At 36.3% G+C, this 13,954-nt stretch overlaps 1 protein-coding gene and 1 long non-coding RNA gene across 5 annotated transcripts in view; both read right to left on the bottom strand.

The window, feature by feature from the left end:
* The window catches only part of MARCHF1 (membrane associated ring-CH-type finger 1), a 296,342-nt gene extending 295,067 nt beyond the window's left edge, over positions 1-1,275 (bottom strand). Inside the window, exon 1 of one of the 4 annotated variants that reach the window (XM_068681133.1) lies at positions 1,194-1,275. The gene's annotated coding sequence lies outside the window, so the exon portion shown is untranslated. The remainder of the gene's footprint in view (positions 1-1,193) is intronic. The other 3 variants (XM_068681124.1, XM_068681126.1, XM_068681127.1) reach the window with 3 other exon arrangements.
* Positions 1,276-3,533: 2,258 nt separating this feature from the next.
* Positions 3,534-13,954, bottom strand: part of LOC137856135 (uncharacterized) — a 76,967-nt gene continuing 66,546 nt past the window's right edge. Inside the window, exon 5 of the long non-coding RNA XR_011096217.1 lies at positions 3,534-10,893. This is a non-coding gene — a long non-coding RNA (uncharacterized lncRNA). The remainder of the gene's footprint in view (positions 10,894-13,954) is intronic.

Consider the following 13,954-nt stretch of genomic DNA (forward strand, 5'->3'; position numbering starts at 1 on the left):
CAAGTCTGGAAATTCAAGTTACAGTCAGGTGGTGGTCATGTACAACAATAAGCATTTTTGTTGCTTCTAACCCAAGCTTCAGCCTTTCCAAGTATTATTCCCTTCTGATTTCTTACTCCATCTCCTGTTTCCATCTCTGAGCCATAGCATTCAGCCCTTCCTTTTTCTGCCATCTAACCTAAGCACTCATTCAGTATAACAGCTCTTCCCTTATTAGCCCTACATGTTGACGGGTTTTGTTTTTACACTAACGCATTCAAGTACTTTGTTTGAGCCTTCCTTTCCCCCCGTGTTTGTCTTTTCCTCATTTAGCAGTAAAACAAGAGGGCCTTTCCTCCAGTAAATCTTACGGCAAAAACTACAAGCAGAAAAGACCCCTGCCTGTTCCCAGCCCTGGTGCCACACAGCAGGGTATACTACAGCACTCAGGACTTCCTCGCAGACCCTGCTCAGCACCTGCATTCACAAACAAGAGCTTGTTCACTAGGGATGAAGATTCAGGTAACTTTAAATACATCTCTAGAGAATATGCTAAAAAGGGTTATTTTTAGACCAAGCATTATTTTTGAAAAACTGAACATAAGAAGAGAAGAAGTAAATTGCAAAATAATCTGTTAAATGTCAGGCTTATGAAGTATAACAGAACAGTAGTTTTACAAATTCAGGCAATGAAGTGACCTTTCACCACAAACATGGGCAGAGAGATGGAAATTAGACAAATTAAAATGCAAATTAGTTCTCAAAGCCATTCTTTACTTAAATCTTAGAAAGAAAGGAGCCGTAACTAAATAGAAACGAAGAGACTCCCTAAATGGAGTATGTTTGATTTCCAGTTCTTTCCAGCTTCTGTTTTTCAGATACACATTTCACTATTTACTAATAGAAATATTTCCTTTTGGTAACAGGGAGGATTTATCTAGTAACATTTTAAATCAAAAGAAACAGTTTAGAATTTCTCTGAAATTAGATCCTACATAAGTAAACAATCTACCTATTCTCATGACAAGAATTATCTTTTTTCATAATCATCTCTACAGAATACATGTACTTATTTGTACTGTAGCTCAAGTTTAGAACACACCTTCTACAGCCTACACCTAAAGATCAGAAAAAGACCTGAAGAATAAAAAAATAAATAAATAAATAATAACCACAATGTACTATTAAGTATCAAGAGTTTGCTCATTTCTTACCTGAGGAGCTCACTCAAAAAGCAAAAAATAGTCTTCTCTTACTCAACAAACTGTGTATTGTCTTTGACTGCTAAAGAAAGAGAAGTAAATCCAAATGTGATTTTATAGTTTTTTCTACTTTTAGCTAATTACATGACAGGTGTATTGAATGAGACCAAATTCCACAATTTAGCCATTTATACAATCTTTAGAAGGTAAACAGGACTGCAGATCCAGATTAAACCTGGCTATATCAGGCTTTCAGCAAAAGGGTTATGCTATCACAGCTTTTATAGTGCTGTGAAAAAGGACAGGATTATCTGTCATAACCATAACTGTATGGTTATGACCAGAGAAAATGGTTGAATGCATTAATCAGAAAAAAAAAAATTAAGAAAAAAAAAAGCAGAAAGGATTTCACATGTAGTTCCTACTTGTTCTTGAAGCACTGTGGCCAAACACTCTTATTAAGAGCAGCTGAAAAGATTTAGCTAAAGATTTGTGTTTTCACTTGTGAAAACACAAGAAATTCAGCTGTGATGCATAAGTGAGAGTGGTGAATGTTTTTTTTTATGAAGAAATGACCAATATCAGGTCAAGTCCAGAGGAGCTCAATTTTATAGAAAAATATTTTAAAATGCTTAAAACAGGACTTTGTAGGTCATGGTCTAAGCCTGAAAAATCGTTAAAATCTGAAAAGAGAAAAAAAAGGAAATGCAAATTCTAGAAGGTGAATTCCTATAGATCGAGCATTTACAACTAAGATCCCCTAATAATAAACCCTTCAAAATTAAATTCCCTTGTATAGATAGATTGATTCAGTAAAGAATAGGGAAAAAAGTGGGGACACCACAATGACAGTCTATAAAATGTTACACAGCAGATTCTAAGCATCTGCAGTAAAACCTGTGAATTAGTCAGGAGAGTCACTGGGACAGGTGAGTTTCTTGTTTTAGTGCAATAAGCACAGGTGGATAGAGACATTTATAAGTATTTTAATGAGCTTCCCACTCCCTGAAAAACAAAGCAAAACAAAACAAAACAACAATAATAAAAAAAAAACGCACTTCTGTAAGAAGGGATACAGCCCTATCCATCAAACTTGATTCTTTTTTTCTATTTTTCTCTTTCCTTCTGGATCCTCGAATAACTTCATATTCATATGGATGTATCAGGCATTATTTCCTCACTGTTCCAAACAAATCTGAGTAAAACAAAGAGCCTGTCAAATGCAGCTACAACATGGAATTTTTCTTCTGACTTCATCTGCCTTCCCAATAAACAGGCAGAAATAGTCATTTGTCACAGAAGAATAGGAGAATCCATCTTCATAGTACAAGAATGGAACAAATCTGACCACGGATTCTCTTGAGAAATCAGAAAGTTGCTTAACGTTCATGGGCTTATTTCCTTTCTGGTATTGGCTGGGCTAACAGTTGAAATATGGTAAAACTGTCCTGTCTGTTTTTGCGTTCTCATTCTTTCATCTTCTCTTCCATGTTGCAGCCAACCTTTGTATTAACGTGAATGCATCCAGCAAAATACATCTATTTCCTTAGAAGGACTTTCTGCATCCTTTTGCAGTATAAGCAACAGAATGAAAAAAAGTGTGATGTTTTGTTCTTGCACAGACTTCCCTTTTGAGATTATTTATATATGTATTTTTTAACGACTTTACTGTAAGCTGAAGAATTATGCATGCAATTTCAGGACTTGTATTAGAATTCCAACCTAATGAAAATAAGGTCTCATGTCTGCATTTTGATCACATGGTAGATGATCATCAAATCTTCAAAGGCAGACAGAATGGAGGAATGTATATAACAATACGTGATGTCATATTTTTGTGACTTCTTTGATTTGGAAGATCATTTAAATGAATAATATTAAATTAGTTATTCAGTATTACCAGTGAAAATCAGTAAAATGGCAAGGAGTTGAAATAAGTCCTGTAATTCATATGCACCAGATAAGAGAGCTGGTAAAACATAAGGTTTTTGTTTCATCAAGTTATTTTCTTCTGTTTTCCAAACCAGAGTAAACTATGCAGTTATTCAAAACAAGTTTCTGAACAATAAATTCTAAGAATGTTGAAACTGGCTTTTGTTTAATACTGAAAATGTTTGACTTTATTTAAAAGAAATCAAAAAATTCTACTGAAGTGAAAATATTCTATCAAAAATCCATGTTTTAAATTTTAAAATCTAGAAAGTTGCAATAATTTCTTTGAGTTTGTTTTCTTGAAATATGCTGACTTACTTAAAGCAACATTTTACACTGGAAATTTAGTACACTGAGATATTTTTTCACACAATTTATTTTGTAAGATTGGAATGAGCTTACATTGAATAAGAACTGTATCTAGGAGAAAACCCTTCCAATAAAATGTTAAAATGTATATTTTGTATTAAATACATTTTCTGTGTACTGAAAAATGGCCTGCTTCTGCTTTCAATTAGTGCCAACTGAGAATGATTGCTTCAAATGCTGTAACTTAGTTTGACTTTTTGTAGTTCTACTATTCATTTACTCTCAGCAAGAAATAATGAATTCAGAATAACCTTCAGTAAAAAACTTGCTGTAATACGATGAAGAAAGTTTGATAGAAATACAGCTGTATCTTGTGTTTAGAACAGCATTCCTTGTCTGATAAAGGAAAGCCTTAACATTTTATATAGTAAAAATAATAGCACATTTTAAAATGATGAACATTCAAGTCTGTAAATTCAGTCACTTTAAGAAAACCTGTCACCTTAACAACAACAAAAAAAAATCTGCCAGAGATATCACTAAATTTCTTGCTAGCTCTAACAGTTCATCACTTTTCTTACTTCTGTAAAACCTGTTCTCTCTTGCTTGGCAGTTCTGGTAAATACTTCTGCTCAAGTATTTGTTAAAAAAAAATCATATAGGATGACACAACGCTACTGTATATACGGAGCCAACCCACAGGGTAACCACAAGGATCAAGTCCAGCTCCTGGCTCCACACAGGACCACCCAAAAATCAGGCCCTGTGTCTGAGAGCACTTCTACTTATGATGATGCCACAGCTGAAAACCTGTCACAAGACTTTCTCTGTTACTTACAGAGAAATGTGGGATCCCTCTCCCTGCTGTACCACTCTCCGAGGGTTTTGTAGGCATGGGAGCAAAAAACCCAGTACACGTGTACCTGCGTTCCCCAGCCGCAGCCTTGAGCTAGGTCATGAGAAAATGGAGGGAAACTGATGGAATTCACCCCTCAAGGTGCACCCAAGCATAACATGTCTGTGATCAATATGTGCTGCCACTGGATGTCACTGATGTGCCACTTACACAGCGTACGTAATGGCAGGTAAAAGTGATCTCAAAGAGGAGACCCTCTCCCACATACATTGATACACCATTAATAAAATTTAGCCTAAAGAGAAACAGAAGAGTTGAAGCATCAGCTACCTCGTTTAACAGCAACAGATTCTTATCTGTTACAGAATAATTTACAGGTTCATTCTACAGCTAGGGGAGAAATCTCATTTTATTCTGCTCCGTTATCATGTAGCCTGTCATGGTACGAGATACCAAGCTCTCCAAGCACTGAATTCCCATTTCCAAAAGCTGCCCGTTGATAAAAGGTTGCTGCTTTTGTGAACACTACTATTTGATGTTATGTCAGGGATCAGCCAAAAATAGCTATAGTGTTACTTGTGGAGTAAAAATTGGGCTGTCAGAGCCAAAATAAATATTTTAAATAAACAATTCCCCTCCATAAATGTGTCAGAAGGAGTTTAAAGTGGTCCTATATTATGGTCTCTCATCAGTTTCTGATTTTTCTTGGTGTTTTAATTCTTCAATGGGAAAATATATATATATATATATATATATCTTTGGGCAAAAGTTCTCACATCTTCATTATCTTACTAACAAGAAAAATGACAAGCTGAGAGGGACAAAGTATGGGGTTCTTTCTTCATCTCAAACTCCTTCTCTCCTGTTTTGTTCAATTTCCTCTTCCCTTTGGTTTTTCCCATGGAGCTTTTTTTAAATATTTAAACTGATGTTTTTTGAGTTCACCACTTAAGACAGAAAGTAGTACTAATACCTATGTTATGGCACACCAATGACTTTCTGTCTCTGTCCTCACTTAACGACTTTTGCAGAAGACCAGGTGTGGCTTCCTTGATCCCTGCTGTGCTCCAAGCTTACGTGAGCTGGCGTTCCAGACAAAGCACTGACGAACCAAGTCAAAACAGCAAAAAGTCCTGAAAACCATCACTAATCCTAACCAAATATCCTCACTTCTCAAGGCTAGGCAATGTGTTAACTGTGGTGTCTGCTTGCATTGTGTCATGTTTGTCTGTACATACATAAAATATACTCAAACTATTTTATTACTATTCACAGGCACACACATATACACCTATCCTCACATATCTTACACTTGATATCCTACACATCTGTTTTGTCTAGCACTTCAATCTTTACAAGGGTGCAGGCTGTGTTTTTTCTGTAGCCCACAAGACATAGTGGTGGTGTCTATATGAATCAATAGCAACAGATTCGATGTTCTTTTATTCTGACTTCAGATTATTTAAACCAGAACACCACTACAAACTTAGGTGTTACTGTCAAGGACAGAAGTGAATTTCCTCACAAGCAAATGTCCATCACATACAAGCAGTGACCTTACAAAAGATAATTTCATTTTGAAATGACTGCCTGAAATCTGTAACAGCAGCCATGACTGAGAGCAAATCAGATACCATTTACTGCAGAATTTTCTAGTACTGCTGTTCACTTGTATGATAACATATTGTTGTTGGGCTGGTAGATGCACTGGTAACTGTTGATATTCTCAGCCAGTGGTTTTATTTGCTTCCATGGTAACGGTAAGCATCCATGTGCATGAGAGTTAGAAATATACCCAAAGTTGACATGTTACATGCCAGAATCATTATCTCAACTCTTTAGAGGCAGATGGGAGAAGTAAATAAAAGAAAATTAGCATTGCAAGACAGTCTTTCAAATGGTTTTCCTTCTGAAAGATTTTGTATGTTTGTGTGTGTGTGTATTGAAACAGAAATAGCAAAGCAACCCCTCTTAAGAAGATGATCATACATACCCCAGGTATGAAAAAGACATACCCCAGGTATGAAAGAGAATATAATAGTGAAAGTTAAACAGACTCTTCTATTTTCCCTTTCTTAAATGGTTGGAAGAAATTAGGGCTGTGTTCTATATTTGTCTCTCTGGAGCTTTTTGTCAGCTAACTGAAAAGCATTTTTTCCTCCACAATTTGCCTGTTGAAGAGCTGTTCAACTCCCTTTCAATTGAGTAAAGAGTTATATTTGTCAGTCCTTCCTTGTACACCTAAGACAGCAGCTAAGAGATCATCTCAGATAAGAGATTTAATACGTTCATCATTCATTTGAACATAACCTGCCCAGTTATTTTCCTTTCCAAGTAACTGCAGTATGAGGAATAATTCAAGTTAGAGTTTTCTAAATGCCCTGTCCAAATCTTACTTCAGGATCTCTAGAATAAACCCTGATATAAAATAATTAAACTTATTTCTGTGTTGTGCTTTATGCGTTAGAAAATTAACCAAAAAAAAATCACACACAACTTGGAGACGCTTCCAGTATGCAGAGAAGAAAAGAACAGGTGGATTGTGGGATACTGCTGGAAGCAAAAAGGCCCTAACTGCAATTACATGGAAAAGACTCACCAACTGGTCTCAGAGAAAAAGAGATTTTTGTAGGACCCAAAGAGAGCTATGTATGGGCTGTGCAGCTCACAGAGACACTGAAAACCTGCTAGACAGAGTAGACAGAGGAAGGTACCAAACAAGACTGAGGCAGGTACCAAACCACAAGGACTCGGTAGGCAGGGGGCGATTTATTCTGAACTATTTGTTTTTAATGCTTTAATCAGTAGATCTTCATTCCCTTTTCTATTGCTTACTTTTAAAACAATGCTTGAGAAACTGGAAGCATTTTGAGCATGCTTGCTGTGTGCTTGTCTGGCTTTCGCCACCAGTTGTGATTTTGGGAGAAGCCAAAGAAATAAATGATATGCTGTTATTTTCTTTTAACAACTTAGCCCTATTCTACAGTGTGTGTCTGGTAAATCCAGTAACACATTCACGCTGTACATGAACAGCAGCCATTCTCTTTACCATGATGAAAATTGCCCTCTTCACTGCATTTGGAAGTTACAGTGAAAATACAACTCCACATGGTGGTGTGGGGAATTTTGTGTTCAGCTTCCCAGTCAGAAAGTTCAGAGACTCAGCTACAACCATTAAAATCCCCCTTTTGCCAGTTGTAATTACTCAGGTCAGTAGAGATATAGTAATATGTGATTGGTATGGTACTGCAGGGGTACGGACCATAAAAACAAATAGGACTGGACTTTTACACAGTTTAAGAAATTGACATCTTACCTTTCCTATACCTAATGCAATTGTACTCCCCCAATTAAATGCATTGTCACCAGAAGAGAACTCTCCTGCCTTTGTGTAATGGAGAGAGGAAGACAGTAAGACCAAGAACACATTTAAGAAAAGTAAAAGTAAAAACTTAATTCAACATCTCAGGTTACTATACTTGCAGTCATAAGCAAACCAAATGATAGAATTTAAAGGCATAGCCATCTGATTTATGTAGGAATACTGTGTTGTTTTCCAGGCTTTTTTATTGGGAGCTTATATACCAGGAATTTTATGTGTTCACAGAACTGGATACAGTTTTCAGAAAAATAAATAAAAAAAAAAAGTAGCTTACATCATCCACCATATGCATATATTTTTAAGAATTACGAACAGCTTTCAGGGCAAATCCAATTTACCCCCTCACTTGGGGTAAATATACATAATGGAATTCCCAAAGCAAATCAAACAGAAGATCTGGTTGACATTCTAGATAATTTTTCCTTTTGCCTGACAAGTACTTTCTCAAACTTGATCAAGCCACCTCATTTAAAATTTTAAATAATTCATAATCTGACCAAAAAATAAATTTTCCAAGGGAGGCCTTTTCACAATGTGATATTTTCATTTTATTTTAGTCAGAGAAAAATACCCCTTGATTTTGAGCTAGCTTACAAAAAGCTGAATTGATCTCAGCTTGCAAAAAGCATCTCCTACTTGATCTCTCCAGAAGTCATTCTTTTGGAAAATAATTTTGTGCACTGTAGTGCTGTCATTTGAGAACACAAACAAGAAGTAAGTTTGCAAAGGATGTATCAGCTGGATCTGAAGTTGATAAAAGGAACTTTTTATCCACTGTGGCAGTGGCTAGGGAATGACTTACCATCCCTGCTTTCAGAAAAGGAGAAACCTGAAAGAAAAATGTTTTATGTTTGACTATAATAACAATAGTTAGACCTTTCCATCTTTACACTACTATTAATCTTTGTATTATATTTCTGTGATCTTCCTTTCTTTTGTCATGGCCCTTCAGCTGAACATCTGTATTATGTTTGTCATCTCCCATACATTCAAAACCCCTCCACATAGGCACAGATATAAAATATTTCTAGTAGTAACCTGATCGTTTTTCCCTCTTTTTTTTTTTTTTTGGGGGGGGGGAGGGGGTGGAGGGGGCATGGGGGGGGATAACATACTATGGTTTCATTCTTCCAGAAAAAAATATTGATATTTTTCAAGAACACAATATAGACCTTTGTTCTGTTAAATAGTATCACACTATGTGGATCTAAGGAGTTAACTCACATGATAAGCAGATAATCATAGCTTAGGAAACTTAGAAGTTATCAGTTCAACCTATTCATTACCACTGCTCAAGTGTGCATTTCTCCAGTGGAGTTGAGTCAATGGAATAGATTGTGTGAGCACTCCTCATCTATTTCACTGCTAAATCAATACAAAAGACTTTCATTCAATAAGAAAGGCTAGGCAGGCCATAAAGAAATGCTAAACAGAGGTGAGTAAATATATGTATAATTCTTAGTTTAAAGCTTTTTTTTTTTTTTTTTTTTTCTTTTTTTTTTTTTCCCTTTGTTATGGATTGTATTGGCATTGGCCATTTTAAGTACTGACGATAAACACTGCAATAGCAGCAGAAGCAGGCTCAGGTCTCCTGTACCTATTTCAAAGCACTTAAGCTCCCTACACTTTGAAAGAACAGCTGTCAGTGCACGATTAATTTACAAAGAAAAACTTAAGTGTAAACGACATGCTAACTCTGTGTTCTGGGAGGAATCCAGAAGATGTAGCCAACAGAGAGCCAACGCAAACTCCAGCAAACATCCCTGCTCTGGACCTTAGGGACCAATGCAGCAGGCCTCTTCTGTTTGGTTCAGATCAAAGTTCAGATCTGAGGCAAACAGCTCTCCCCTTGCACAAAATGGGCTGGGACACAGACCAGCCTCTGAGATAACAAGCTTATCTTGAGGCTGAAGAGACAGATTCCCTGGAATTCGTTCCTTCTGGTTCTGAATTCCTTAATCATAAACTTCCTGGGGCAAGAGGAGAAAGTTTTGTCCCAGTCTTGCTTCTAAGCAGGAACTAAACTTATTTAGGAAGGCTGAAAGCCATTCCATGGATGAGGACTCCAGCCACTACTTGGCTCTTCCTCTTCCAGAGGCACAGCACTGAGGAAAGGTGGACTTGTCACTGCATTCATTCAGTGTGGTCCATGCTACGAATGAAGCAAGTTTAATGGATATAGCACTCGGGTGAAGTTAGGTAGCTCCCTGTCCCTGCTCAAAAGAGGTGAAATACAGTTAAAAGCCATCCTACGCACTCCTGAATATAGACACATAGGAAATGTTTGGGTTCAAAACATGTAAATTCTCAGTGTAATAGTTATACACGTTTTAAGGTCCAACACCCAGGGAAAAGAAAAAGGAACAGGAGATTTAACAGTTGCATAGCTATCTATTCCATGTCCCTGCTCTAGATATTAGCAAAAGGTTTGCCACTGAGGATAACTCATAAAATTATGTGAGAGGATGTTGATGTTGTAATTCAACCTCAAACTACCACCTAAAAAGATCAGATTTTACACTGAAAGACTCCTAACTTATAAAAACTGGTAGGGAGATTGAATGTATTTTCTATGAAAATAAATAGAAAATATAAAATCATACCCAAGCTAAATTTACTATTAACTTGTTTTCAGCACCTCCTTGGGAATGTGAAAACGTTTTTTTCTCCAAAGGTTTTTATCTCTAAATGAAGGCATTTGTAATTATTTTTCTTTTAAATTCAACTAATTCTAGTCTTTAGCCTTTCTATACTATACCTGTTAATTTTGGAAATACAGAAGTAAATTCATTGTGACACCTGAACCACATCAGTTCCCATAAATAGTAACAGAAATTGTACCACTAAATCTCCTTGCCCCGGAATGAATATTTAACAATAAAGTCAATGCTCTCAGTTTGCTTATAAGGTGTGACAGTGTGAAAAGAAAAATGAACTTGCTTTGTAATTAATGTTTTAAAACTAAATTCTCAATTATATAGAGAGAGTAAGAATTCCATAACTTACTGAAATTTATCTTGTCAGTTATACCCATATTAACATCCTAACATTTTCCTCACATGGAGATGAAATGCATCATAATGTCTCCTCGGGAACTGCAGTGATGGATCAGCATCAGGCTGTGTCAGCATGCTCTGTTATTGATGACTTTTGCACCAGCATTTCACTCAATTCAGAAGTGTCAGGGTAGTTTTTAAAGTTTGCCTCGGTGTGCAAATCATTTCCTCAGATACCTTAAGTGAGAGATAAGAAAACAGAAAAAAATACATATTTTTGGAGTAAAACATTTTCTTTTTTCTTTCTTTGTGTTCAGTTTCATGTTGGCATTACAGTAAAATAATCAAACATAAAAAGCACCATTTTTACATAACATATATAAAAGGTAACTGAACTCATGAGAAGAGGGTGCTGAGGGTAGGCCTCATCGCTCTCCTCAGCTACCTGAAAGGAGGCTGCAGTGAGGAGGGTACTGGTCTCCTTTCTGAGGTGATAAGGCACAAGGAAATGGCCTCAAGTTGCTCCCAGGGAGGTTTAGATTGGACATGAGGAAGAATTTATTCACGGAGAGGGTGGCCAAGTGTCTGAGCAGGCTGCCCAGGGAAGTGGTGGAGTCACCATCGTGGCTGTGGCACTAAGGGACATGGTTTAGTGACGGGACCTGTAGGTCAGGGTGATGGTTGGACCTGGGGATCCTCACGGTCTTTCCTGACATAGATGATTCTGTGATTTCATTATATTTCCCAGTACATGCTGCTTGGCACACTATACTTTTAGATTTCTCATATAAAAGTGCATAGTAATTTTGACTGACATCGTTAAAACTCGTATTATACACCTAACTAGATACTCTTATTGACAGATCAGCTGAAGCCGATCGCAGATGGTATGTAACGCCAAGCTACCAACACAGGGAAGCTCTCTGCAATAACTAGAGCTACATCTGAACAGCTTTACAGGTCATTACTAATCCCTGACTGATTGAGTCCTCACACAGATATTTCAATAAAGAAATATATACAATTTTAAGTTGCATTGTGCAGTCCTGTGAACCATTAACTTCCTACATATTTCCATTCAAAACAGTTCCAATGCTTCTAAGTAACGTTTTAGAATAAAGTCTGTTCTTGTAAAAAACTAGAAATACTAAGTTTCAGACTGATACTGAGATTGCCATTGCAGACAATCTCCTCCTAGGAGCAGACAGTTACTGAATCAACTTACAAAGTTGTAATGTCCTGAAGCTATATCTCTTTTTCTGTTAAGGGATACCTCTTGTTGGCGACCACCAGCTAAGTCATACTATTACCAAAAATAGCATGGTCCAATTTGAAATATGAAAATATCTTTAAGGCCACCTCTGATGGAGAATACTCCACAGTAAATCTAAAAAAAATAATAAAAAAAATGGCCAAGGTGCACAAAGTAAAGTAGCTGGTAATTTTTGTGGCAATTTGAGTGATTTAGTTTTAATTAGGAACTGCATTAACTACTCTGGTACTATTAAGGAGAAATATACTTGCATTGAAAGGTTTCCTGAAAAGTGGAAATGCTAGACAACGTAAGAGCCTCATGAGGTTTGGCAGATATCTGACTCCATGCAGAAACAAATAGTGACATGGTCTGATTCAACCATTCTTGACATAAGAGATTTCCATCAGTAATGATGGCAGAATTGGCCTTGAAACAGACAGAATGCATGGGGGGTACACATACTTATCCAAACTTTTGTCACTTGGGGAAACAAACACTTGCTTGCACAAAATACAGTCAGAAGATTCATGTATGACTGAACATGGGTGCAGTCTTTAAGTGCAAAGTTATTTTTCTATTTTTTCCTGCTCCAAAGTGGCTAATTTTCACTAGCAAATCACAGATAACTTTTGGTATGAACACTCCAAGAATATATTTTTTTTAAATGCAGTAAAATATTCAAGCATCTCACGTCTTGATATCACCTTTTCTTCTTTGCTAGAAAACTAGATAATGAATTAAATTTCAAGAGAAGCAAAGGGGCTATTACAGCTATATTTTACTCTTTTATTTCCATAAATGATACAATGCAGAAACTGAATGATTCCTTTGGTGGCATTGATGAGAGTTTGTTCTCCAACACATTCTTCCATGCAGTCCTGTTTTTCTCCTTCTTTTAAGAGTCAGGAAACTTAACTCTGTCTTTATGTTGGATATGCATTATGTACTCACTTCAGTGAATTCATAGCAGATCAAAAAGGAAAATAGCAGCAGCAGAAGTCTTTTAAAAAAATAATAATAATTTGCTAGATAATGTCAGAAACCTACTCATTATTTTTCTTTCTCTTAAAAAATGCAGAATAATATATTTTCTTTATAGCTTCCACCCTTTTTTGTTATTTCTTATAGTAAGTTCTTTTAGCTTGTCATAACTGGGGAAAATCTGATGTTGCAGAACATTGTTAAACCACTAAAACTTCCCGATAACACTATTTCTTTCTCCTTACTTCAGACCTTTCCTGTCCCGTGTTTCCAGGAGCACTCTAGCTGAATTCTGTCTGTTTCCTCCTCTCCTTCTTTTCTTATACCTACAACGCTCTTCACCTTTCAGGACTGTTGTTAATTCTCCCAGGTAGTGAGCAGGTTAGGTCAGGGATGGTGCCTCTGACTTAACCTCCTTACTGCCAATGATGCACTGCCAAGTGATAAAGACTTCACAATGCTGCACTTCTCATCACTTTTTTCCCCCCACCACTTTAAGATTATGAGCCAACTCCATATAAAATTTCACAATGATAATTCATAAATCTCAATTTGTTGGGGCCAAGCACATTTTTTTTCCAGCACATAGAAAAGCAAAATGAGCACCTGAGAGGATAGTACTTTGAACTACAAAATACATACATTTACTGAGAATTAAAAGTAAAATTAAGAGAGATTGTGTTTCCATCCTGGCTTTATTAGCAGGACTGAGAAATAACAGAAAAAATTCTGTGGCTTTTATGATTTTAGGATACTACTTGAGATACAAACTCTATTCTTCAGTATATAATTCCTTTTTTGAAGTAATTTATAAAATACAGATGCTGATCAAAGCAAGATCAGGATAACATGTTTTGAACCTCAAATGTATCATCCCATAATGGGTTGATTGTCTGTGGTCACCTTTCACCAGCTTAGACCTCATTTGATTTACTAATCTATAAACAGCTCAAATGTCAGAGTTTTATTACATCCTAGTATACAATCTACAAAAACTGATTCCAAAGAATATTTATTGAACTAGGGTGAAATACACATTTAGAACAGGTTTAATATGTAAAA

Source organism: Anas acuta, chromosome 4, assembly GCF_963932015.1.
Source record: "Anas acuta chromosome 4, bAnaAcu1.1, whole genome shotgun sequence".
Lineage (NCBI taxonomy): Eukaryota > Metazoa > Chordata > Aves > Anseriformes > Anatidae > Anas > Anas acuta.